A 25,406-nucleotide genomic window follows, 5' to 3' on the forward strand; every position below is an offset into this window, starting at 1 on the left:
TGGAGATGGGGCTGACCAGACCCTGAGCTGCTCTCAGGTACTTCTCACCAATGCTGTCCTCTGAGGGGAGAGGTAAGGGCAGTGTGGTAGGGCACGTCCTACATGTGTGACTGCTGCCTCTTGCGTGTGCCACTGCCCAAGTGCTGATGTGTCCTTAAAGGCTGTGCAGGTGTATGAAACTGAGGGCCTGCTCCCATGAATGGCCAGGCATTAAGTTTAGTTCACTGTGGATTGTATTCTCAGCTCGTGTGAGCACTCCTGAGGGTCACCCAAACCATGCTGTGTTAGAGTAAGTGCTGTTTGCATCTTGCATAGCCTGACAAAAGCCTGCCCAGCCACAGCTGCAGGAGCACTGCAATCAGCTTAGGCTGACATGCTGATTCAAGTTCCTATATCACTTTGGCTGTTTCAAACAGTCATAAGCTGCAAAACTAGAATACCCCATGGATGAAGCTACCAGTTATACAGTCGAGAATGAATGAATAAAACAAAGAAATGTAGAAACTAAAGTCAGTCAGCTTGTTGCCTAGGAGAGAAGGATTTACAGGATGCCGGTGTTCCTGCTGCCTTGAGGAAATGCTCTAATGACAGGCCGGCAAGGCAGGAGAGAGCCGGAGGGCCTCATCATTGTGTCACACTGATGGCATGGTTCAGACCTCAGCTGCAGTGAGTGGGTGGCATCTATCGCCTTTGCTTGTCAAACTCCTGGTCACCAAATAACGAGGTGATTGTTAAGACCCTTCAAAATGTTTTATAGGTCTTGCATTTGCCCGTGTTCATTTTACATTTGCAAATCAGTGGAGTTCAGATGGGTTATCATGGGAGGGAATGCCTCCCAAGCCCTGTGGTGCTGGGTGCATGCCATGCCCGCACTAGCCAGGAGGTCGGGGCTTGTCAGGCAGCCTCAGCTCTTCTGGTTCCTAGAGCATCCTGACAGACTCTCCTGCAGTCCTAGATGTTCTGGGGCCAAACCAGGCCTTCTCAGCTCCAGGCTCTATGGGTGAAAGGATCAAATGACGCCCATGGAGGCTTGTTGCCCACCTCTCCAAATGCATGTGTGCAGCCTGTTCATTTTTCTGCCTCTTCCAGTTGTATTTGAGGAAGAACTCCTGGGCTGTAGATCTAGAAACTGCTTTGCTATGAGTGCTAAAGGTGCTCTGTGATAGCTGGCATTGTTGGTATTTAATTTATTGATAGCATCCTGAAGTAAAAAGCACGTCTTGTTTTGGTGCTGCTCAGCAGCAGGACAAAATGCAGGAAAAACCTGATGGACACCTGGGAGCAGAGTACAGTGGGAGGAGCCCCACTTCCCTCTCACCTTAGATTTTATCCTGAGGAGTGCAGAATTCATACAGTCAGTGCCTTCCATCAGCTCTGCAAAGCTAAAGATAAATGCTAATTGCCAGTATGAATGGGTGAACATCAGTCTCTGAAAAATGTGCTTGCTGTTTTAGATAAAAACAAATCAATTCTCGGGCTTTTGAGAATTTAAGCTTCCGTAAGTAAGCAATATATTTTTCAGAAGGAAGAGTTTCTACTAGAGGGCAGCCCAGTAAGCCTCAGTAAGGACAGGCAGGAGTCCCAGAAAGCCCAAATTCAAATCTTAGTTTTGCCAGCATAACCCAATATATTCCTAGACAAATCAACTAGATCATTTATAAGATGTGAATAATCTTCCAGTGTAGTCACAGTGTACTTTTCTGATAAACCCAGAGTGGTGACAGGTTTGTAGCATGAGGAATAAAATTCACCTTGCTAATGGAATACTGTGGTAGCTAATTAGGTAAAACATTTTAGTGGTGTCTTTGAAGAAGGAAAGAGGCAGGTGCTGTCAGTTCCCTGACTGTCCAAAAATCACAGAGTGATGTATCATGTCTTGGAAGAAGCAATAGCTGAAATAGCCCTGTAGCTTATTGGCATAGAGTGAAGGGATGGTGCTGCCCTCATTCTTAATTTATCTGTTCTAAGCAAACTGAGAGCTGACCGAGGCACTGACTGATAAGCACTCATGCTGTTCAGGGAGATCTGGGTTACTGTGGGACCTCCTTCTGCCAGAGTGATTGGGATACTGGAAGTAAAGCGCAGGGAAGGTCTTAAAGAAGCAGTTCAAAGACACAAACAAAAATCAGAACAAAAGAAAGCAAAGTTTTTATCATTTTGTGTGTGACGGTGAGGCAGCCTTAGTTAGCATTTGTTTCATAGAACCTCTGCAGTTGATCGGGACAGGAGATGAGTAAGATCATGCTCGCTTATGAAAGCACCTTCTTCCAGAGACCACTGCTTGCTCCTGATCTGCTGCTCATTAGCCTCCGCCCTGTGATACTGAGTCATTATATTCTTTGCTCTTTTCCGTGGCTGCTTTTTGGTGTGGAAACTGAGACAAATATTGCCCCTCTGCTGGAAACCATCATCATGTCATCTTCATCGTCAGTACCTGTAAGCCTAGATGAGAAGGGAATAGATTTATTTTTAGTTTGGATAATGATCTCTAACAGAAATGCTTTGAAGATCTGCTACGCTTTATGTTATTGTGGTGTGCCGCTCATGGCCTCTGACTTTTTTTCTACAATGTCACAAATGATTTTATTTCTTACAACAGAAAAGCTACTAAGCAGCCTTTAAAGCTACTGCAGAAAAAGGCTGTGAGATTCTACACTTCTTGTTCATCAGGTTCAACTCCAATGCCTCTGTGTTTGGCATGAGGCGCAATCATTGCCTTCAGCCCTACAGCTGCCTTGCAACCCTTGTTCAGTGTGCCACTGGATTAAATGCCCTTCCCACCTGCCTTGTTGGCAAGCTCGGTTGTGCTTTGTGTTCTCAGCAGAGCAAGAGAGGAATTGCTTGCAGGGGTCACTGATGTCTTTCACTGGTATGACTCGCTTCCTTCACTTGGCAGGCGTTACTTGTGCTGGGCTATTCTGGAGAATGTGAACTTCTCCTGAACTGTACTTAACCGAGGCTGGTTCAGGCTTGGTGCTGTGACTCAGATAAGCTGGAGAGAGACCCTCGGGACTTATGGAAGTAATTAGCTTAAGATGACTGAGATGGAAAGTTGCTAGCATGATGTGTTAGTGCAAGCAGATGCGTGCAGTCATCCCACTATGCCTTAATCCCTGAAGTGAGGCAGGAGCCTCCTGGCAGGGCCTGCTGGGCTGGGTAGTGGCCATCCCTGGGCAGTGGGACAAAACTGAAGTGGATAAAATCTTTAGTTAACAAAGAGTTGGGCACAGCTAGCAATTCCTCGAATGTCTGTGTCCCATGCTGTGTCACCTCTGCTCGTGTCATTTCTGAACCCCAGTAACTGCTGTTTCTTCAGCACAATGGGTCTAGGTGGCACTTCACCTTTCCAGAACAGTTCATCAGCACAGCTGTGTGATTTGCTATGTTAGTCAGCATATGCCTGGGGTTGGCAGCTGGGAATCCTGCAATGCTCTCTTGGCTTTTGGTAAGGAATAAAAAAGACAGATGTGGCTGGGGCTGCTGGTTTTGACAAGGCAGGGAGCATAAGGGTGCTCATCTCAAGGCTGAGCCCTTTTGAGCTCAGTGTGCCTTGCCTCCAACAGCAAAAACATCCATTTCACCTCTTTGCTGTGTTTCTGTGGGAATTAGGATGGCTGTGCCAAGTAATTCCACCCATTGTATGTGTACCACACTAGCAAATCTGATGTTGACTATCTGAAAAGGCCATGTAGATGGTTGTAACTCTCAGTGACTCCTTTGATGGAAGGATAGGAAGATCACAGTAGAACAATTTTTCTGTGGCATAACAGTTGCAAGAGCTGGAGTAGCCCAAGCACTCATAGCACCCTGAGGACTGGAGGCTGCTTCTGCTTTCTCCACGTCTTTCTCTTAAGCATCTGTAGCAATAAAAACAAAGATGTAGGAAGAAGAAGAAGAGAACATCTGAAATGTCTTCAAATAAAGGCAGATTTTATTTTTTTTTTAAACAAAGCTTGATGAAACAGTTTCACAGTAACACCAGTAATTACAAAAGGGACAAATCCTCAGCACTGAATAATTGTTCCCCTTGCAGTGAGCCTTGGTAAAACTCAAATAGCGTCTGACCTTATAGTACTAGTTTACAGTATCAGTAGTTTCCTGCCATGACTCAGTGGCTGGAACAGTAATATCTGTCAGTTTTTTTTTCCTCTCTCTTTCCAGATCTCTTTTGAAGCCTCTCTGAGTGGGCGGAGAGAGACAAGTGACAGATATAGTCCTGGTTCTTGCCCTTCCTCTTGCACCTTTTCTTTTTACAGATCAACCTGCTCCTGCCTTTTCTGTTCCTTTCAGCCCTTTTATCCATCGGACTTCCCTTCTGCGTATGTCCCTGAGCAAATCTGACTTTCCTTTTCGTTCCTGCTGATGGTGCCTAGGCCTGCTGATAATGCCTGGGAAATACTGAGCTCATTCACTTCTGTGGCTTTTTCACTGGTACTTCTCCCTTCCTCTGCAGTTATCTTGCTGAGCCTATGCTGCTATAACAAACACTGTTACCAGCTGAGTTTGATGGATTTCATACGGTCTTGGCTGAGTATGTTTTATAGCTCAGAGTAAAAGTTGCCTATAGGACTGGCGGTAGTCTAGCATTTGAAGGCACTTCTTTACCTTTGAGACTTCCACAGTTGGGATGACAAATGACCTAGTATGACAACAACAAACCCCACTTGCATGGGAGTGGTTTTCATTCTGCCCTGTGGCTTTGCTGTCACAGGTTCCCCGTGGCCTGAGGCTGAGAAGCAGCAAGTGATGCTTACTGTCACCAAGCCCCGACACCTTCCCAGGGGGGCTGGAGTGAATCCCTTCCACTCGTGCAGCCCCTGGTGGAGCTGAAGGCCCTGGTGACTGGCCCAGCCCGCAGCTTTGGCTCAGGGTCAGGGCAGCTAGGATAAAGAAAGGTGCTACATTCTGAGGCGTGAGTTATAATTGTGGCTCTGCTGCATACATCCAAGTGGTGTGTATTTTGGAGACTGACAACAGATGAGATAATCTCAGGCCAGAGTTAAGTGGAAAACATTTTGGTCCTTTGAAGGCCTTCTTGAGCTTTGTATGATCCTTTCACTTCCACCTGTTGGTGGCAGCCCCACAGGCTGGTAACTGCACATGCTCTACAAAGGCCACTGGCGGGTGGAGCTGCTGGTGCTGCTCTGAGGTTCCCTCGTCAGGACACGTGGTGCTCAGGAGCAGTTCCAGATGTGCAGGTGATCTATTGCTTACTACCTGGAACTCAAATTTTCTCCTGAGAGGCATGGAGTCCAAAATGAAGATTGGGATGCTTGAACGTACTGATTCATAGCCAGTCACAACTCTTGCAGCTCCTGTTTTTTTGGGAAGCCTCATGCTAATGTAGATGATGCAGCATAAATGTGTTTGAGGACAGAAGCTGAAGGGAAGATTTGTTAATGCCTGTCTTCCACTTCTCCAGCAGGACATGTGAACTCTGCCATAGCTCTGGTTCTTCTCCAGAAATCTCTGGCCCTGGCCCTAATCTAGGCTCAAGCCAGCAACGTGTCTTGGGCAGGGGGGTTGGGAAACAGGTGATTTTGGTTCTAGAGCTTCTGTTGGGGGCGCAGAAACCCTCATGAATCCTGATTTCTGAAGCTGGGTTATAAAGCTGGCTCTGCTCTGAACACCGTGTTATCCACGTATTTCAGGCCAACTCACCCAACTCATCACAGGGTTTTGTTTAAGCTGTAGTCTAAGGATGCTTTTTGGTTTAAAAATAAAAATCAAATGGGGAAGCCATTGCAGGCTGCCGCTGCCAGCCCTCAGCTCTGCTGTGCAGCACCTGCTGATGGTGAGATGCAAGCTTGTCTGTGACCTACATTCAGAACAGGCACCAGAGCGGAGTATGGGTGCCAGGCTTCTCTTTAGCTTGCAGGACTTTGAAAATCAGCTTTTTAGTTACGCTTAAGGAAACTTGTGAGTAGTTGTTCTGGCAAAAAAGGAGGAACGCTTTTCAGAGCTGCATGAAGTAGAAAACAGTTTGCCTTGTGTGAAACTGAAGAGACCAGTCTGTTAGAAAAGCCACGCTACTCAAACCCTGCTGGCCCTCCTGTTGCGGGGTCCCTGCTTCCATGTGGGTGTGTGTGCAGGAGCTCCTGAGGCAGGAGCAGCCGGGCTGAGGCTGAGGCGAGCTCCTGAAGCGGCCGCTTGCCATGCCTGCCAACTGGAGGTAAACAAACAGCAAAGCACTGTGCTTTGCAAGTCGCTTCTGTGTCCTTTCCTACACATCTTGGATGTGTACTTAAATTTTTTTACAGTATGTGACGCATCCTGTGAGAGCGTAGTCCTTCAAAGCTCTGTCTTTCTGTGTATATGTAGTTTTTAAAAAAGCAAAGCCGCTTCTCCGACTCCCACTTTCCCATCAGTATCACTGTTCCCGCAGCAGTCACCCTTTCCACCTGGGCGCTGTGAGCACACCTGAGCCGGCCGGCTCTCCGCCTGGCCGCGAAACGCCTCGCGCTTCTCCGGCCCTGGGGGCGCGGTGCTCCGGCGGCCGCGTGCAGCCCCGTCCCGCCGCTCTCCCCGGGGCACCGGCGCCCTCTGTCGGCTCCCTGCGAACGGGCCGAGCGGTGCGGGGCCGAGCGGCTCCGGAGCCCGGCCGTGACTCCCAACGCCCGGCCCGCGTGCGCCGTGGTTCGCCGTGCGCGCTCGCTTCAGCCAGAGACGGGCCGGAGTAAGATCGCCCGACGGATGACATCCGTCTCCTGCTCGTGCGCACTGCAGCTCTGCCTGAGAAGTCTGATTGCCTTTAGATCCCTGAGTTTTGAGGGATCTGATGAGCTGAAAGAAGTAGAAACCTCAAATTTTGGGTCTCCGATAAGCTGCTCCACACAACAGAGAGAAGCAGCTGCTGGGAAGTCAGTAGTGGGATTTCCCACACAAGTCCTTTGTGTGATGATTCTTTTCCCTTTGCTTCCTCAGAAGCAAGCCTTGTCCTCAGAGGCTTTGTTTTTGCTAATGAGGAGTTTACCAGCTCACAGAGAGCCTCTCAAACCCATGTGAAAAAGATAGATGCATTGCGGGACAGTCCTGGAGAGCTCCCAGGGGACACCATGCAGAGGGAGCAGGTCAGGTCAAGCTGAGTAATAGCAATAACCCAGGAGCTAAACTGCTACAGACAGCCCTTCCACTTCACCTGAAGTTTCAGTTGCTTATTTTTAATAGTATGTGGTTGGGGGTATTATTCATGTTAATTTCAGAAAATGTTTTCCTCATACTGCTGTTTCCAAATTCAGCAGGATACCAGAATTCATGTGAGATTTCCTATGCTTCTGAAGGCTGACAAAGTGAAACTACTCCCATCATTTCAGAATAGTGTTTGTGATAACAAAAATTGCAGCGCTTTGCTCTCATAAGCATTGTGTTGAGCATATTAGGTCCATGTGCTGGGGAGTTTCAGAGCATAACTCAGTCATTCCCTTTGGATCTTGTTAGCATGGCCATGTATCGCTGTAGACGAGCACTATGTTCAGTCAGAAGGGATGATGGTGGCTGAGGAACAGCAGCTGCCAGTGAAACTTTGCACTTCATTTAAATCCAGTGCTCTCATGAAAGGTGATGGGACCTATGCTTTTTCTCATCTTCTTCATCTGTGCAAGAGAAGGAGAAAAGGAGGTCTGTTAGTAAAAGTGGGATTATACAAGGTTCCTGGAGTACAGAAGCTGCAGTAACAGTCCTGGGGATTCCTGCTGCCCTTCCAGCTCAACGGGGAGGTGGAGCTGATGGAAGAGGCACCACTGAGCCCCATGTCCTTTGCACACCAAGCGAGAGCCTGATACATTGCATCCCTAGAACCAGGTGGGATCCATGAACCATGAAGAAGCTTTCTGCTGTTATCCTAATGAGCTTTTGAGTTTAAACTGCTTAAAAAATAAATGTGTTTGGCTGACAGTTAAAGTACTTAAGCAAAGGGCTGTATCACATGGAGAATGGAGGTGCTTGTCCATTAAGTGCCCCCAAAAGCTCCCAGAAGATGCACAAAGTGCTCTGAATCATCATTTTACCAGGACATCTTAATTTCCTGGCTTTTTCACTGTTTTTTTTGTTGTTTTTTTGTTTGTTTGTTTTGGTGTCATTTTTTTTCCTGCAAATCCTTCAGCCTGTCCTGCTCATTAGCAGCAGGGGAAATAATTTTGGAGAAACCCTCTCTGTAATTTTGGATGTTTTCTTAATTTTCTACAGAAAAGCCTGCCAGCCCAAGGAGGGTCGAGTTCTTAACCGTGTTGGTCTTCAGAAGATTTCTCTCAGCTAGTGGGCTCTCGAGGCCTTGTTTCCTCAGGGGAAAGCAGAGAAGTGGAGATGATGGAAGGTGGATTATTGGCACAGTTTGCTGCATAGACTGATATATCAAAATATCATCCAGTACAGTTTGTCAGGACTTGGTGTGTCACCTAGTAACAGACTTTGCAATTAGATCTCTCTATGGCTCTTGCATGTTTTAAAAAAATAATATATATATATCCTACTGGCCTTGTGAGAACTATGCTGTTTTACTCTCTTCAAGGAGCTGCTCTGGTTGAAAGACCATGCATGTTTTATACTGACCCCAGCTGCAAAGCCCTGGAAAGCTTCTGCCCTAAGCTGCCTCTTTGACCATCTCTTTCTCCAGCGTTTACCTTCTGAATGTCCTCGGAGCACCACTGTGCACTTGGCTGTGCCCAAGGCCAGCCCTTCCTTTCCCACAGTGTTCTGTGGGGGCCTGCTGTCTCTCTCCTTCAGTCTGCCTGGTAATGGACGACCCAAAAACATGGGAGGCCTCTGAGAAACGCTGCTTCTGAGACTCCAGTCCCTTTGGGTTGATTGGTAGCCCAACATCTGCAGTAGTGACCTAAGTATTTGTGTATATTTGCCAGTCACCTTGACAGAGGTGAATCATCCCAATTAATGAATTCTCTATACAGCTTTATGTAGCTATTGCTTCTGTAAACAAATAAGGAAACATGCAAAAAAAGGGATGGTTTGAGCCAAGTGCTGCTGACAGCTGTGAGCATATAGCAGTGCTGTGTCTGAAGCGTGTGGCCCTTTGATGTCACGCACTCTGTGGCAATGCAGAGTGGTGTGGTTAATGAGAAGGTGGGGTGCTGCACTGCCTCCTGTCATCCCCAGACGAGAGCTGCAGGCACTTACTCGAGTCTTTAGAGCATCCTGCAGCATCAGTGGGCAGCTCTGCTGAGACTTTCGAGTGATTTGTTTTCTACAGCTTTGAAGAAGCAGCCTGGCAGCGCAGCTTCAAAGAATGACATTTTTAATATTTTGATTGACTCAGTGCAAAAAGGGATGAGACTCCAGCAGCCTGGAAAGGCACGGTTACTGTGGTAGGTGTTATCCAGTGATTAATGTCTCTTACTTTAAATCCAAGCCTCTCAGCTCCTTTTGTACTTTTTTGCTAGCAACAGCAGATCATCTGCCAGTCTCTCAGGTTTGAATTTTTGAGGTGCAGATGCTAGTGCCAATTTTGGTTTCTTGGCAAATTGGGGTTTAGGAGTTCATCCTCAACTATGCTTTCAGATCCGTGAGCAGTGTGCATGGAAGTAGATGATCTGTTGAGATGATTTATGGAATGTATTATTCTGCTTTCCTGCAGCATTTTTACTGTATGGAAAACATTTTGTGCTGATTATCACTTGCCACATGCATTTAATCTATTTTTGGTAATTCTTCAGGGCCCCATCACCATGGTATCCTAGCACCAGAGAACATAATGCCGATATCCATTCAATATGAACTGCTGATGCACAACTCTCTTTAATATTAACACAGCTTCGTTGTGTTACTTACCTTTCATTTTTCAAATATGATACATTTCTGCTTAAAAAAACAAAACAAAACAAAAAAGGCTTAAAGCTAAGACCGTGCTGTAGATGGAACTATTTCTGGATGGACAAAAGGAATTAAGCATCCCAAGGGGCTGGGCCTGTTTCTCTTAGCTGCACTTTAGGGTGGTGTTGATGCACTTGAGATGACTTTATGAAAAAGAAAACAAACAAACAAAGAAAAACACAACATTGTTTAGCTTCAGTGAGGCAGAGTGCCATGGGTGGCTCTGTCTTGTGGCTCCAGCTAAATGTTCTTTTCTACATGCTGGGCAGTGCTGAGTCTGTGCAGCATGTGACAGGTTGCTGCTGTTATGAGAGGCATTGGTGTGTCGCGTGGAGGAGGTGGTCAATGAGCCTCTTGCACAGCAGTGGAACAAGGTGCTGTCAGGCTCCAGTGCCACTCGCTGCCCCTCTTCCAGCCCTGTTGACAGCAGAACAGTTCAGTCATTTTTAGTGGGAAAATGAAGTGTTTAGGTGTCAGAAGTGATGAGCGGGTACAAGATAATGCTGGAAGAGGTTGTGATTCAGCTTTTCCTTTTTTCAACATAACAGAAATTGTCTAAGGTAAATGTCTCTGTGCAAGACGTGTGTTTAATATGTTCGGCGTTTTTCTTATTACCTGTATTTATCTCCAGCTAAGTCATTATACTAATAATTCTGAAATAAATCCACAGAACTAAAATATGAATGAAAATAAGGATGTATTTATTCTTTTGGCAAGTACAAGTTCAGAGTTTATTTAAAATACATGAAGTGAACTACATGAAAAAAATCTAGGCGCTTTTGGATATTAAAAAAACCTCACAAGTTTGTGAGCAGATTCACTAGAAGAAGTAAATTTTGAGAGCTGAGTGGTTTCTCATGGGGCGAGTGCTGGTGCTGGGTCTCATTTGCCCACTGCATCCTACAGAAGTGAATGGTGTGGCCTAATCAAAACACGGTGTTTTGATGGCTTAGAAAATACTCATAGATGGATGGTTGCATCCCCTGGGAAAGGTCATGTCTCGCCTGTTTTAACACGGGCATCCACATGCTGTTAATCCACCCTGCTGGGAGGCAGGAATGGGTGCCTGAGGAGCACTGCCATCTCAAGAGTGCATGCTCTGTGCATACTGCTGCTCTGTGACTCTGGGAGAGCTGTTGGGTTCTCAGGAGATGAGCTATTGTGATTGAAGACCAAAGCAAAACAAACCACTCCAATGCACAGTATTGAAGCTGGGCTAGATGGTAATTCAGGGTAACAAGTGGTGAGCTGACCGTGCAGATAAGAACCACCTTTGCCAATAAGGGCACTATTTCTTTACCTTTTGAAAGGATATCCATTTTCTGTATGATAGTTTCCCATAACACTAGAAGAACGTTTAGTCTTTCCAGTGCATGCTGGAACTGTTGTTTGCAGTGTTCCATTTTACTAATTTCTGTATTATGCTCTACAAAGGAAGATACCAGGTACCTCTTGAATTAGTGAGGGCAGCAATAGCAGCTTGTGCTGCTGTGTTACCAGTGGTGGTCAGTGGCCCTGGGTAACTGCCTTAATATGAGATCCAGCCTGATGTGGCTCACCAGAGGCCAGGAGAAACATTTCTGTGCAGCTGTGAGTTGAAGGGGCCCAGAAATCAGTGCTCCCTCTTGGCTTTGAAGGGTGCTTGCTCAAAGTGGTCTTGGATGCTGCAAAGTTCACAGCCTCCTGATGCTATCTGTAGCTCTTCTTTCCCATCAGCACTGGGAGGGTTTATCTCATGTCTGAACCAGACCTTCCCTGCTGTGCCATAAGCCCACGACTTCCTATGTTTTTATATATGTTATGGACATTAGAAAGTAGGTTCTTCCTTTCCTCCATGCTGCAGCCTTTATGTATACAACAACTGCTTTCATGTGTTCCTTAGCCTTCTCATCTTTAGGAATAATCCCATCTTCTTTCCATTCTTCCTTGCTGGTACTTCCTGGCCTTTTATTTACCCTCTTTGTTTTCAGGATTTTGTCCTGTCATTTCCATATTTCATCAGGTGCAGTGCCCAGCCCTAGAAATGGGAGTGGGATGGGCAGGAGCAGTGTAGTGTGCCCTGGAGGGGGGACCTGTATGTCAGCGCTGTGTTTGCCCATAGTGCTGTGAAGCCACTGACTGGTTTCACATGTGGTGCCTGGACAGTTTTGTCTCTTCACGTAGTTGTGAAGCTGTTTCTTCCTGCATGGCAGAAACATCTTTAAAGTTAGTTTTCCTATTGAACTGACTTTTTTTTTTTTTTTTTTTTTTTTTTTTTTTCCCAGAGGTGGAAAACAGGTGCCAAAAGAAAAAAAAAATCTGTGAAGTCCAAACCCATTTGCCTATCTTTAATGCAAAGCCCCATCTATAATGCAAAGGCCCTGCTACAGGGCCCAGTGTTACACAGTACATTCTTCCCTCTCATCCATGCACTGCTGTTAACTGTTCTCTGCCTCTTCTCTGATCAGTTTTACAGCCTTCTGTATTTCCTTTGGACCACACTTGCCTAAGTTGCTTATGACAGTGTCAAGCCAAATAATACTGATCTGTCTACCATTTATTTTGGCTAGTAATGTCTTATGAACCATTGAAACTCAGCAGTCTCCCATGTTATGCATTCGAGAGTTCAAACCTCATGAGCAGCAGGACCAAACAGTGCAGCAGTGACACGTAAAATCGCAGTATCAGTAGTAAAACACCAGAATAGTCTACTGAGTGACACATCAGTTGTCCCTTTCACTAATACTGAAACTAGATGTGTGTTTTGATTCAAATAGGCACCCTAAAGAAGCTGCTTTCACCACACGGGCACATGACAACGCTGATGTTTATTCTTTTCAGTCTATTGCATGAAATTAATACCATTTCCTTTAAAAGTTGATCGCCAGCTAGTTTTTTCCTCTTCCCCCTTTTCCTGGCAATCTCAGGGAAGTCTGGCATGTACCGCTTGAAAGGAATTCACACTGAGCACACAAGATGGGTTGAAAGTAGCCAGCACAGCAATCCTTGTCTGTGACACACGTGCCTGTCTAAGGCAGGCTTCATGCTGTCTCTGATGGGGATTTGGTGTTGAATGCCTCACTGGGAGCAGCTGCAGTTCTGATAGGCAGCAGGGGTGATACAGGCTTGCAAACTGTCATGATGGTATTTCTCCCTAATTAAACAAATACTTTTGTTGTCTTTTGTGGTTCTGCACCCTGCTATTTTGGTACCATGTGCTGCTCCTGGAATGAACTGCTTTGCTGAGACACTTTCTAGTTGTCCTATATTTTGGTAAGATACATGCTGTCTTAAGAGATTTGTATTTCTGACTAATATCGAGCCGTGGTTTAGGCCTTGCAAAGAGACAGGGGTTGATTCAGAGGGCCAACGGTCAAAGAGAGAGCCCAGCAGGTGTGTGCTGTGTGTTACAGAGCTCTCCTACTCATTGCTCCTTCACCAGCCATGCCCATCTGCACGTAACTTCACCAACATCACCTGTGAAGGGGAGCAAAAAGTTTATAGTGAACTGTCAGCAGGTAGTGAATGCCAGTGTCAACGATCTTGATCTCTCCTTCTGCCACTTGCAAGCTGACACCTTTTCCTGAGCACTGCCTGTATTTTACCCTTGCATTCAAACTCTCTAAATTCTTGTGGTTTCTGTCTTCCCCATTGAAGCTCCAGAAATAAAGCAACCTCCTAATCATTTCTTCTGTAACTCTATGACTGGAAATGTAAGCGTGAAGGGAAATGTAAAGTCTCTTCCTGTTGCTTATTAGTCAACGTAATACATTTTCTAGTCTCGGAGAGATTATGGTAATATTTTATGCCACTTTTTTTCTAGTCTGCTTTCTCAATTATCAGATCCCTCGGAGGAAAGCAATTCAGCCATCAGAATAACCAGAGTTGGTTTGTGTGCTGTTTCCATTTTCGTTACTTAAGCTTGCATCATGAAAGGGCAAAAATAACACTTGAATGAGTGTTGGTCCTCAGCTCATCAAAGAGCACAGCAGAATGTGAGTGGCCCAGTCGCACACTCCAAGGCCAAGGATATTGCACAGTTGAACTCAGTATTTTTATCAGTTTTTGTTTGAAGCTTTGTTCCATGTGAGAGAGGTTAGCTTTAGGAGTCCAGCAGCAAGAGGAAGAAAAGACACTGAACTTCAGGGCAGAGAGCTGAGAACATGACTTTGCTGTCATGGTCCAATCCTTCAGTGGCTGTCAAGGATTATAAATCATCAAATCCACTAATTATTCTCACTGAAACATTTGGTTGTGCCCATAAACTGCATGAGTCTGTAAATATGAGAAGATTCTGCTTTGATGCCTTCTGTCATGCCAGCAGGGTTGCTGGTTTCTGTTTTCCTTTATGTTTCTATTCCTAAACCACCTTGCTGTGTGTGCCCTGTGCTACTGTTGCTCTGAGGAGCTGGTAATTGTTTTCATGTCAGCTGAGATTCACTCCTACTGAGAGAAATCATGACTTTTGTCTTTGTATCGCTGGAGTAGTGAAGGAGGACAAGAGTGAGTGAGTGGATGTCAGGGCTGGGTCTTAGTGGTGCTTAAATCACATAAGGTGTAGTGGCACACAGCTTCTTCTAAGCCTCCAGTTTGGAATGAGCCATAGGGGCTGCCTGCAGCTCTGTCCTGTGTGGAGCGGGATGTAAGCTGCCTGGCTGGGGATGCAGGCTCAGAGTTGGGTGCTGGACTGGGTAGGCCCTGCCTGGAGCATAGGCATCCTGCCCTGGGCAGTGTGGGTATGGGAGGTGATTCGTGGGAGCGGAGATGCGGTGGGTAGGGCTGGAGGGAGGCAGAGATCCAGTGTGGGAAATGCATTTGGGGGCTGAATTGTGGTTTGGGCACAGGCTGAAGGAAGCAAGCTTGAGATCTCTCTTGGGAGAATGGGAGCAGGGGGAGAAGAGTGTGACCAGGGGTGGGAGTCCCTGCCAGTGGCACCTGGCTGTGCGCAGCAGAAAGGCAGCTGCCTTTGGGACCCCTTGTTTTATGCTGGTGTCTCTGGGGTGGGGCTGGTGTGTGTGTGTGTGTGTGTGTGTGTGTGTGTGTGTGTGTGTGTGTGTGTGTGGACAGAAAACCTTCACATGCAACCTACTGCAGAGAAGACAGATGTTTCCCCCATATGAGGGAAGCTTTCAGATAACAGATACTGTGAAGCACACCTTGTAAAAGAATTCAATTGGATATGAATTAGCCATAACGAAATAAGTTTAGTATGGATGTGTTTGTACAGAAGCGTGAATGGAAGTATCCTTCCTTACAGGGCTTTATTGAGAGGGTCACAGATGTAATTATTTGCAGCTGTTCCAGGCTTGTTCCTACTGTCAGTGTAAATACTGGAGATGAGTGCACAAGCTGGCTAGACTTTGGTCTGACCAAGACAGCTTCTGGAAACTCAGGATATGTTATTCCTAAAAGGCTCTTAATTTTTCCCATCCCATCCTGATTGAAAACATTCATCCTCCAGCCAAAATGTGGAGAAGAGAGTAAAGGTTCCAGTCCAGCTCTCATGGAGAGTAGTGACAGGTCAGGGTGAGTGGCTGACAGTGGGTGTCAGCAGCCTGGATAGCGAATCACTCTGATTCTGGCACACTGGAGTGCACAGTGTCCATCAAGGTCCTTGTCCTACCTGGGGTTTTTTAAAACTCTGGAATCAGATTTTGTTCTGACACTGATGCAGGGACTTGTCAATTTGGCAACAATTTCCTCTACCTTGGGAAGTTACTCTATATTGTGACTGGTAAAAGACATTCTGTGCACCCTGTCTTCTGCAAGAAGCAGAGCAAGAAAACAAAGTGAAAGGGCTCTCAGGCAAAATAGCCTACCCACAGCATGGTGAGCATACGTGGTTTATAGGAGCACTGAAAGAGCTCAGTTCCTCCAAGGAACACTGTAGATTGCCTTGTTAAAGACAGAAGACAGTGTAAGAAACAGGATGAAAGGTTTTGCTATAAGAATAGTAGTTTATGATGAGCATGACCATTGTAGCATCTACCAGTTTACTGTTTACTTCTCTCAGTGGTCACACTTCAGCTGCAAATGGTTGGAAAAAGAAAAGCCACAGTCAGTGTAATTGATTACTATTGGGGCTGGTCACTGAATATTGTTAAAATCTAGTCTTGCTGTGTGTGTAAAAATGATAGGTTCATGTCTGGCTGTCCAAAAAGTGGTTTGTCCAGAGGGATAACACATGGGGTCAGCCCTTGGGAGAGTCTCCCAAGAGATCACTGTGCTTGTCTCCACTGACTGCAGTGGATCCTCCTTGATCTGTTGGAGCTTTCATATGTTAAAGTTTTGAAAGCCTACGCTTCTTGAAAGGGACTCCACAATCTTCTTAAAAACTGTTTCTCCCCTTGTTACTGGTGTTGGCAATTGAGGTCCCAGCTTGGCAGCATACACCAATGCTTTGTGTGACCTGGGGATGTGAGCCATACCAACTGCTCTGCACACAAGGAACCTACTGCTTCAAGCAGTAGTGACTTTCCTGGCCTTGCCTCTTGTGTTAGGACTGAATTTGGTCTCTAGAAATCATAACGAGCTTCTTCAAGAGTAAAATCCAATAGGAAAAGCTTTTCAGGGCTTTTGAACAGTGTGTATTATCCACATAATACATGCTAGCCATAGGACCCAACCTCAAGTGAAAAGGGACCTGGTGCCTGATAGCTTTCTAAATCTGAATGCACTTTGCTGCTCTGTACAACAGGCATGAGCAAACACAGCTGCCACTTAACACCTCTGATATTATTGTCCCACTGTGCTAATAAGGATGAGAATGTAAGATTTTGTACCTCATTTTCACCATGTGCAGGCTTTTATTCTTACAATAGGAGCTCCACTGAACAATGCACTTCCATGTGCTTCCATGTGTGCTGCTGCCCCTATGGCTGCAACTAGCAACTGCTTTGATTCAGGCACAGGCAAATTAGCACTTCTCTTTCTTTGCGAGTTCCTCCTCTCCATTTATTTTGAAATGTATTCAGTTGGCTATGCCTGAAGTGGGATTTTCAATGAAGACATAAATTTGTTTTCCTTACTTGAATTATGCCTTTGAGGTAAGAAAGATTTTGATGTTTACTGTGAGGTATTGAATAGACTTCTTGCTCGTGCCTGGGGGTGGAGCGAGCCAGGCAATGTTTGTGCCTTACTGCAGTCTGTGGCATTTGGCAGCATGTTGCTGCCCAGGGAAGGAGTTCTTCGCTGTTTGCAGACAGCATAGCCCCTAAAACAAGCAAATAAGAGGAGCAGTCGGACTGGAAACTCACTTCCCACCCTGGTGTGGAATCTGCTGGTTTCTGAAACTCCCAGGTAGGATGATACGCTGTTAGCCTTTCTTCTCTGCCTGGTCGCCAGTGGAAACTCTGTGTTGGATGGAAACCTTGTGCTGTGGTGGCTGGGGAGCAGCAGTGGTGTAACCATGGGGAAAGGAGAGTACCTGCTCCTCCTCTGGGGCAGCCAACAGGAGAGCTTCAACATGAGTCAGCAGAGTAAGAGGGGGCAGGCAGGCAGGCAGCCTGCACCAGCCTGGGCTCTCCCTGGCAAGTGGCATAATGCAATTTTCCCCAGACCACGAACTCAAGTATTAGGAGCAAAATCAGTCCATTGATTTAGCAGACTTTCCAGAGAGGAATCTCAAAAAAGAAGTGTAACATGCACCAAAAAGACAATATTGGATGGCAGTCACTCAGGTCCACTGCAACAGAGCAGACAAGCTGGTCGAATGGGAAGTAGCTCCATGCTCTGTGAGCGTCTTAAGGTTTTGCTATCTCTTGGATAGAGGTGATTTTAATGCAAAATTCCATGTCACTGGAAATTTTATTTAGATTTTAAGCTGTTGGGATCAGGGCCATATTAAGACCACACTGCACTTTTAAAAGTTGAAAGGTAGAACTGCTTTAAATATGCCAGATTTCCCAAAGAAGTGCTCTGCCATGGTAAAACTAAAAAGAGTGAGAAAGGTATGGTACTGGGCTGCTTTTAATGCAGTCTCTGTCACAGCTGACTTCCAGATGTTATCAGTGCACACCTGTTTAATGACACAGTCTCAGTCCCAAAATTCTGATTTTTTTTAAGCCAGTTTTGCTGAAAGACCGCCTTGACAAATTTGCAGGAAGGAAAACATTGCACAGTCAGGGAGGAATTCATTCCTTGGTTATATGCTACTTCCTTCATATTTTTCATAGAAACAGATGAAACTTAAATTCCGGAGCGTGATGCTACTGAAAGTGATAGTCTAGTCGCAAAAGGGTTTTTTCCTGACTGCGTGTCTCTCTTTCCAATCTATGTTTATTTGTATTGCTGTCTGAATTGGTTTTGGACACTGACCTTAAGATGTTTCCCTGACTTGAGACCTCTCGATGTGAAATATGATTTCCTTAAACCCATGGAGGAAACGAATCGGATGGGACTGGTTATTTAGATGACATTGTGCAACAAAACTTAAGCGAAAAGCCTTTGGAGTGATTCCAGGCCAGCTGCGGCTCGTCGGCTGTGGCTGACTCAGAGGACATCAGACGGTCGGTGCTGGACGGCGCTCTGCTTGCTGACACAGTGGCTTGGGAGAGGCTCCAGGAATGGCTGACGAGAGGGGAGGGAGGTGAAAACCAGCACCCATCCAAGGCATTCTTGCGTTGTTGACGATGACCTGTGCAATGGGGGGCCCACAGATTGAGGTGAGCGTTGGGCACGCTGCACAGCAGCCTCTACCTGTGTTGTGTCGGCCAAAGCTGCACTGCATGCTGCTCTGTCGGCAGCAGGGCTGCCAGAGTCACTGTGGATGCTGGAAGCGGTGGGCTGTTGTGCATCCATCTGGAGCTGGCTGAAGCCGTCCCTAAAAATAGCCTCCCGCCTCTGAGTCACACATCACCCATCTGAAAAGAATCGGATCAGTAGCCCTCAGCCTGGAGCACGCCCAGAGCCCTCTCCCTGTGTTGGGAGGAGAGGGGCCGCTTCCTGCCACACATGGCTACATGCGGCCTTGCTGAAGTAGCCGTGGCCTTGTCCCAGGCTCGGGGACTAAATAGTTCTTGTGCTGTTATTGGCAGAAGAAAGTTACTGCATGGTACAAATGTGCTTGTGGTCGCCTTTGTAAGGACTTTTGAGGACATCACCAGGACTTTATAGTGGGGGCTGTGGTAGGAGCAGCTATACTTGCCTGTGGATTGTGGAGGTAAATGTCAAAGTATGGCAGCTGGGATTTGCTGGACTTGATCAGCTACTTCCGTTTGTGCATGTCTGCAATTGGCACCTGAACAAATGTGGCTTGTGAGCTGCTGGGTCTTTTGTCAGCTCAGAAATAAGTTATTTTGTGTGAGTGTGAGCCTACAGCCAAATAGCAGAGATCAGAGGCTTCTAGGAGTAGCTGCCATCCTGTTACCAGCTCCCCACCTCTGCGTCCCACTGTGGTTCAGCACTGCTTCATCCCTGCACGATGGGTACAGGAATGGGGATTTGGAGCAAAGGTCCTCACCGGTGACTTTCAGTACCTTCTGCCTTCATTCCCCCTTTTTCCTTTTAAGTGTGCAGCCTGAAGACATGGGTTTGCCACAAATGTTTCTTTGCTTGGAAATCTGTAGCTTTTGCAGAAATTCTCGTCTGTATCATGCCAAGTTGGCCATGACAGAAACAAGTGCTTTCTAAGAGCAAACAGTGAACTTTCAACCCCTTCATCTTCTAATAAATAAAAAGTATTGGTGGCTGTGTTTTGCAGCCTTCCTGCTTGTGTTGTGGCTGAGATGACAGAGGAGAGGACATGTGGATGTGCTCACGGTGGCCATTGTACCTCCTTTCTGGCACAGTGGCCCCGAGGAGCCGCATGCCTGCTGCAGAACGCTCAGCTGACTCACTGCTCAGCACAGACACAGCTTGTATATGGGGCTTTCCAGGGCATCCCAAAGGAGACCTGCTCGCATGATTCAGACCTGGGGCTTGATAGGCTTCAGTTCATTTTAATTCCAGACATGGTTTAAAATAACTCATGGCTTAGAAGCTTGACTTGATTTTTCTTTTTTGTTTTTAGTCTGTAAGACATTTGTCTTTTATGTCCTTCCTATCAAAGCTATTGGTGCATTTCTGAAATTAGTATATTCAGGAAGTCATTTGTTTAGTTTGGATACCGCAGTACACCGGTTTTCCCATCACTGTAATATAAGGGACTAGATAAAGTGAAATACCTGATCAAATATGAGAATACTATTCTCTTTCCTGAAGTTGTGAGGGTCTTCTCTTTGCCTTCATATGCAAAGTGACACCGTAGCTGGAATTCATATTAAAGAAAATACCCAGCAGCACTATCCATTTCACCTCCACAGCCGTAGTTACCAATCTTAATAATAGCGGTTACGTATCCGTGGTTCAGTTTTGCAGTTCTCCACATATGTTAAGCATACAATTTCCTGTTATATTTTTGTTGGCAAAAATAGAACTGACATTTTTCACACAACTTGGTTTTTATTTGCTAATATCCGTATAAAACACTAGATTTATTGACAGAAAGTTTCAGAAGGACACCCTGCTTCCCCAGACTTGAAGGCTGTAGAAATTTCAGTTGTTGAGGAAAGAAATCTACATTCCTCTCCAATTCCGTGACACTTCCAGCACTGTCAATAAAACTGTGCTGTTTGCCAGGCTTTCATTTCCAGCTGGAACAGAAAGCAAACAGCAGGGCACACCCTGATTGCACCGAGTTACTTGGGCAGCACCCAAGAAATGACCACAACCACTTTTATCCAAGTAGATCTGTCACTGTCCCACCTTGCAGTAACTAGCTTGCCTTGAGACTTCCCAGGTCATTACTGCAGGTTTTGAAAGAGGACGTGGGAAGCATTGCAATGTTTTTGTCTGCTACACCCTGAGAAAGCATGTTTCTGCACTTCCAAAGGTGCAGCTGCTATGTGAGAGCTGCAAGAGGAGGAAATGAAGTCAGGGACAGACACAAGCCTGTGGATGAGCCTCTTGAAGGGAAAGTGGGAAGGGGATGGAGAGCAGAGAGAGAAGGTACAGCTGAAGCCTCTTCCCGTCCCGTTCACAGCGTGGCCCTATTAGCTTTGCTTGCTCTGAGGTTTGGTGTTGCAAGGAAAAGTTCCAGACACATTACTCATTTATGTTAGAGTCTGTTGACCTGATATTGTAAGCTGGGAAAACAGACTTGAAACAAAGAGGCCAGACATGAGTGAACAGAATGGTAATGACTTTACAGTAAATTGTCATTTTGAAGAGGTTAATAATATGCTCGTATTTTACTGAATTTATTAAAGCTCTTAGTTAAATATTATATGTTACTGGAAAGGAAATAAAATTTTATTTAAGTGGGAGCATTTTATCACATTTCCTTTGAAGTCCCTAAAATTGATTTTACAGGATTTTCAAAGTGGATGGTGTAGTTATAGTTTTGCTACGTTTGCTGCTGAAAACAAAGAAAGCAATGCTGCAAGATTAACGTGATTAAGAACCAGACCTTGCCAAAACGTGCGCAAGTGTGTGTGCATGCAAGTATTCTCCATGCACTAATTCAGACTGCTCACATGAGTAAAGTTAAGAGTCTAATTGCATGCAGGTATTGTTTCCTCAAAATTAAGTAATTTGGTTTCTGGGGCTGTGAAGACCTGGTGTTATGCAGCTCCCATGACCTCTGAAATAAGAAAGCATTGTAAAGACTGCATAAAATGACTTCTTTTGTTAAAATATTACTGAGATGAATGCTCCCCTCTCTGCTCCGATCGATATAATCTGAATGTTACATCATTTCATCTAAAAGAGCTGCAGGTTTATATACTTTTTCTGTGCAGAGCCACATGAAATGAAAACTAATGAGGTTCAAAAGGTTTCTGAACATTTCAAAAAAAGTTTCATTTCAGTTTCCCATCTGGAAACTGCCAGAATCGAGGGGGGAGGGGCCCTTATTTCTTCCATGAGATCCTCTTGAGATCTTTTGTTAATGTGAATTTGCCCTTATGAACCCACAAGGGGTCTATTCCCAGATGTTTCCCCGCCTGCTATTTGGGGCAGGTCCTGGATGCTCTCCCACCCTCCCTGTGGTTGGCTGCTCTGTATTGGGTGTCTATGGAATTGTGCCTCCTGAGTGCTGCTGGTGGGAGGGCAATGACCCTGGTGGGCTGCAGGTTCCTTGACTGCCTTCTGTGGTCTTCTGGGGAGTAGCACCAAAGATTTCTGGTCTAGAGACTCTCCCATCTTGCTTGCTTTTCAGGTTCATCTGCTTTGTAAAGTTTTAGCACTAAACCCATTGCTGCATTTGTTACAGCTAAGACTATGTCTCTTCCAAAGAAGTGATCTTTGTTGCAAATACATTTAGAGGCAGCCTCCTTTCTTGCTTGGCATTCTTGCCTGTTCTTTAGTTCTCCTGCATTTTTTCCTGATGAAAAGCGTTTTCACAGACACCTCGTAAGGCCTTGGCCATCCCCTGCTCATGGACTGCTGCTGTCCGATGACAGGGCTCTCCCATTTCAGCCTGAATTAATTGCTGTATTTAACATCTGCTAGCTCCCTGGAGCAATTAACTTTTAATAACTCTTCCCCTCTCCCCAGGATGGCTGGTTTTGTGCCACAGCCCGGCTTCTGGGAGCTTTTTGTCTTTCTGTCTTGACACCCAGGGCTCTCAAAGCATTTAAATGGAGGGTGAATGTGATCTGCTTGTGACAGCTGCCCCAGTTTCAGCCAAGATCCTTGTAGGTATAGATTTGTAAGGATGATTAGTGATAGTGGGGCAGCCAGTTGTAGCCCCCTTACTTGAGCTATCTTAAAGGTGTCCTGAATTTTCAGTTTTGTGTGATTTCCTCCTCCAGGCATCATGGCATGCCTTGCATGTCCCAGCTATCTTTAAACTGAACACCTAAGCATGAATTCCTTCCGCTTATGAGACGCTTAAAGTGAAGCTAAATCTACTGTAGGTGCAGGCTGCTCTAGCTAACGTCATATCAAAGTTCTTAAAGTATAGATAGGCAATGTCCCAGGCAAGAAGTTGCTTCAAGACCTGAAGTACCTGCAGTACTTTCCCTTCTGGCAGTGTGTGCACCTCCATGCAGATCGATGTGGGCAGATAGGGGGTGAGCCAGCGGCAGGACCACTGCCAGGGAGCCCCTGCATTGCCCCCAGCCCAATGGGGACCCAGGGAGCTGCACTGCCTGCCACCTTCTCTGCACCTGAGTTAGAAAAGGCTGGTGCTGAAAAAATCATCTCTACATACGTACCAGCAAAATTGTTTAAATGTCGCTTAGCTGATGTGTAGACATAACCCTGCTGTTTAAAACACACTATCTGCTCATAATCGCTTCAGAGAAGTAAAGGCAGCTGTAATGTGCCTTGTGGGGTCAATAATTACTCTTGAGAGACTGACTGTGTCTGGATTTAAGGACTGGAAAGTATGGAGTAATGCCCAAGTTAGAAAGCAGCATCTTTGCCAGTAGCAGTGCTGTGGAGAGCTGGAAGAGTTGCAGCCTCAGGAGGTGGGCTTAGGGCACATGGGGTGGTGGCTGTGGTGAGGGCACAGGAAGCCCACCTCCCGCTCCCTGAGGCCCAGCAGTCCCAGCCAGGAGCTATGTGGCTTCACAGCAGTCTGCCCTGAGCTCACAGACCTGCAGGTGCCTTGGTGCTGTGCATCTCCAGCTAAGAAGTATCCTCTTGCACCCAAGGCCATGGCCGCCTCCATTCTCTTCTGCTCCTGGTATGTGAGCCTGGCTGGCACTGGCTTTGCTCCTTGCTCCCAGTGCAGCCCAAACCCCATCATTCTGACACATCTCCAACTTGTTAAATCCTCTATTTATGATGTATAGCTCCAGCACTCGATACACTTCTTAGCTCCTTGTCATTTATGGATCACTGTCAAGTTCATGTATTCCACTAATAAATAACACAGAATAAATAATGCCACTAATGAATTGCTGAGCAGCATTCCCCTAGTGCCTGTACTGGGTGGCTGATCTAGTACCTCTTGCTGTCCCACTTAATGACTCGCTGCTGCTTGAATGTCAGCTGGTTTATGTTCACTTTGCTCCATTATAATAACTAGGCAGCACTTCCTTTCTGCAAGCCACTTCTGTAGCTGAGGTTTTGTTAAAACCTGACAAATGACTGCTTTTCCACCACAGAAGCCTTCAGTTTTACTATCTCTGTGCTCAGCAACTACTAGGGCTGAAAGAGAATGATCATTAAAGTAATAGGTCCTAAACACAGAGCTGGCATTTGCTGCACAAGTGCAAACAGCAAACAAGAGCCATAGGTGACTCACTAAGAGGCTTTGGTGTGATGTGCTTGCTGTAGCTCAACAGGCAGTGGAGCACAGGAGACAGCTCAGCACATGACTGTGAAGAAAAGTAAATTAAGGGGCAGGAAAGCCAAAGAGAGCTCCAAGCAAGATGGTGATACAATTACAGCAGAAATGAAACCCAAGCACTCTCTAAAGAGCTGTGTAGCATGTATGGTAGAGCTGTTAATGTACCTGACACAATACCTTTAAAAGCAAAATCCTGTTCATTTCCTCCGGCACGTTTCTTCCATGCGGAGCATGACGCACAGCGGGAGCGTAATACTGAAGGCAGTGCAATATGTGCTGGCGAGCAGCCAGCAGCAGCCTCTCCTCCTGGCCAGCCTGGCTCTGGGGCCGAGGAGCCTCTCCCCTGACATGCAGCACTGCCGACCAGGCACCTGGGCCCAACAGCCTGAGCACCGAGAGCACCTGGTGCCAGGTGGCTGCAAACCAACATTGTGTCTCGTGTCTGAGTGGGCTGAGGAGACACCACGTGGGGCTGCCCAGAGCTTGGATTTTGGGACTGTGCATCTCTGTTGGTTATGGAGAGGGGTACTTAGCAAAGGGACCCTGGTGCAAAGGAAGTGCAAGTGTAGTGGTTACACTGTGAGAAATGAGTGGTGACATCAAGGCCACGCCGCTGTGGCTGTGCAGCAGCATTTAATCTTGTTTTAAACAGGAAATTATGTGTTTCTTTGAAGCTCGCAAACCCTCTGGCTGAGTTTAGACACCATCAAACAAATAGATAGTTTGGAACATTTGGAAGCTGCCCGATTTCTTGCAGCTCTAGCTGTGAGACTGGCAGTGCTGCGCTGGCTGAGGCACAGGAGTGGTCACTGCCTGCCCTGAGTGTCACCCATAACAAATCTGTTGTCACTGGCCACGTTAGCATCTCTAACAGGAGGCCATAAGAAAGTAGGGGCAGGCCCTTTAGCAGAGTGTGTTGTGTTAGGTCAAGGGAAATAGTTTCAATTAAAGGAGGGGAGATTTAGATTGGATATGAGAAGAAGTTTTTATGATAAGGGAGGTGAGATGCTGGCACAGGTTGCTCAGAGATGTGGTGGATGCCCCATCCCTGGAGACATTCAGTGTCAGGCTGGATGAGGCTCTGAGCAACCTGCCCCTGTTCATTGCAGGGGAGTTGGACCAGATGACCTTTAAGGGTTCTTTCCAACTCAAACAATTATACAGCTGTGTGATCACCAATGTTCATTTTAAATCTTTTGGGTTCGTTTTTTGGCACAGGGCATTATTGAGACAAAAAGTCTTCTGATGTATGAAAGCACTCTTCCTCTTAAATGATATATAATGTACTGATACGAATTAATGCAATGAAGGAGAATGAATAATGGCA

The 25,406-nt window shown here is 46.1% G+C and overlaps 1 protein-coding gene across 6 annotated transcripts in view; it reads left to right on the forward strand.

The window, feature by feature from the left end:
• The window catches only part of RTKN2 (rhotekin 2), a 186,058-nt gene that overhangs the window by 70,381 nt on the left and 90,271 nt on the right, over positions 1-25,406 (forward strand). The window contains exon 1 of one of the 6 annotated variants that reach the window (XM_052676631.1): positions 16,923-17,100. The exons of the other annotated variants lie outside the window; for them this stretch is intronic. The gene's annotated coding sequence lies outside the window, so the exon portion shown is untranslated. Of the gene's footprint in view, positions 1-16,922; positions 17,101-25,406 lie in introns of those variants that run through there. 6 annotated transcript variants of the gene reach the window in all.

This window comes from Tympanuchus pallidicinctus, unplaced genomic scaffold (genome assembly GCF_026119805.1).
Source record: "Tympanuchus pallidicinctus isolate F22 unplaced genomic scaffold, pur_lepc_1.0 scaffold16, whole genome shotgun sequence".
NCBI lineage: Eukaryota > Metazoa > Chordata > Aves > Galliformes > Phasianidae > Tympanuchus > Tympanuchus pallidicinctus.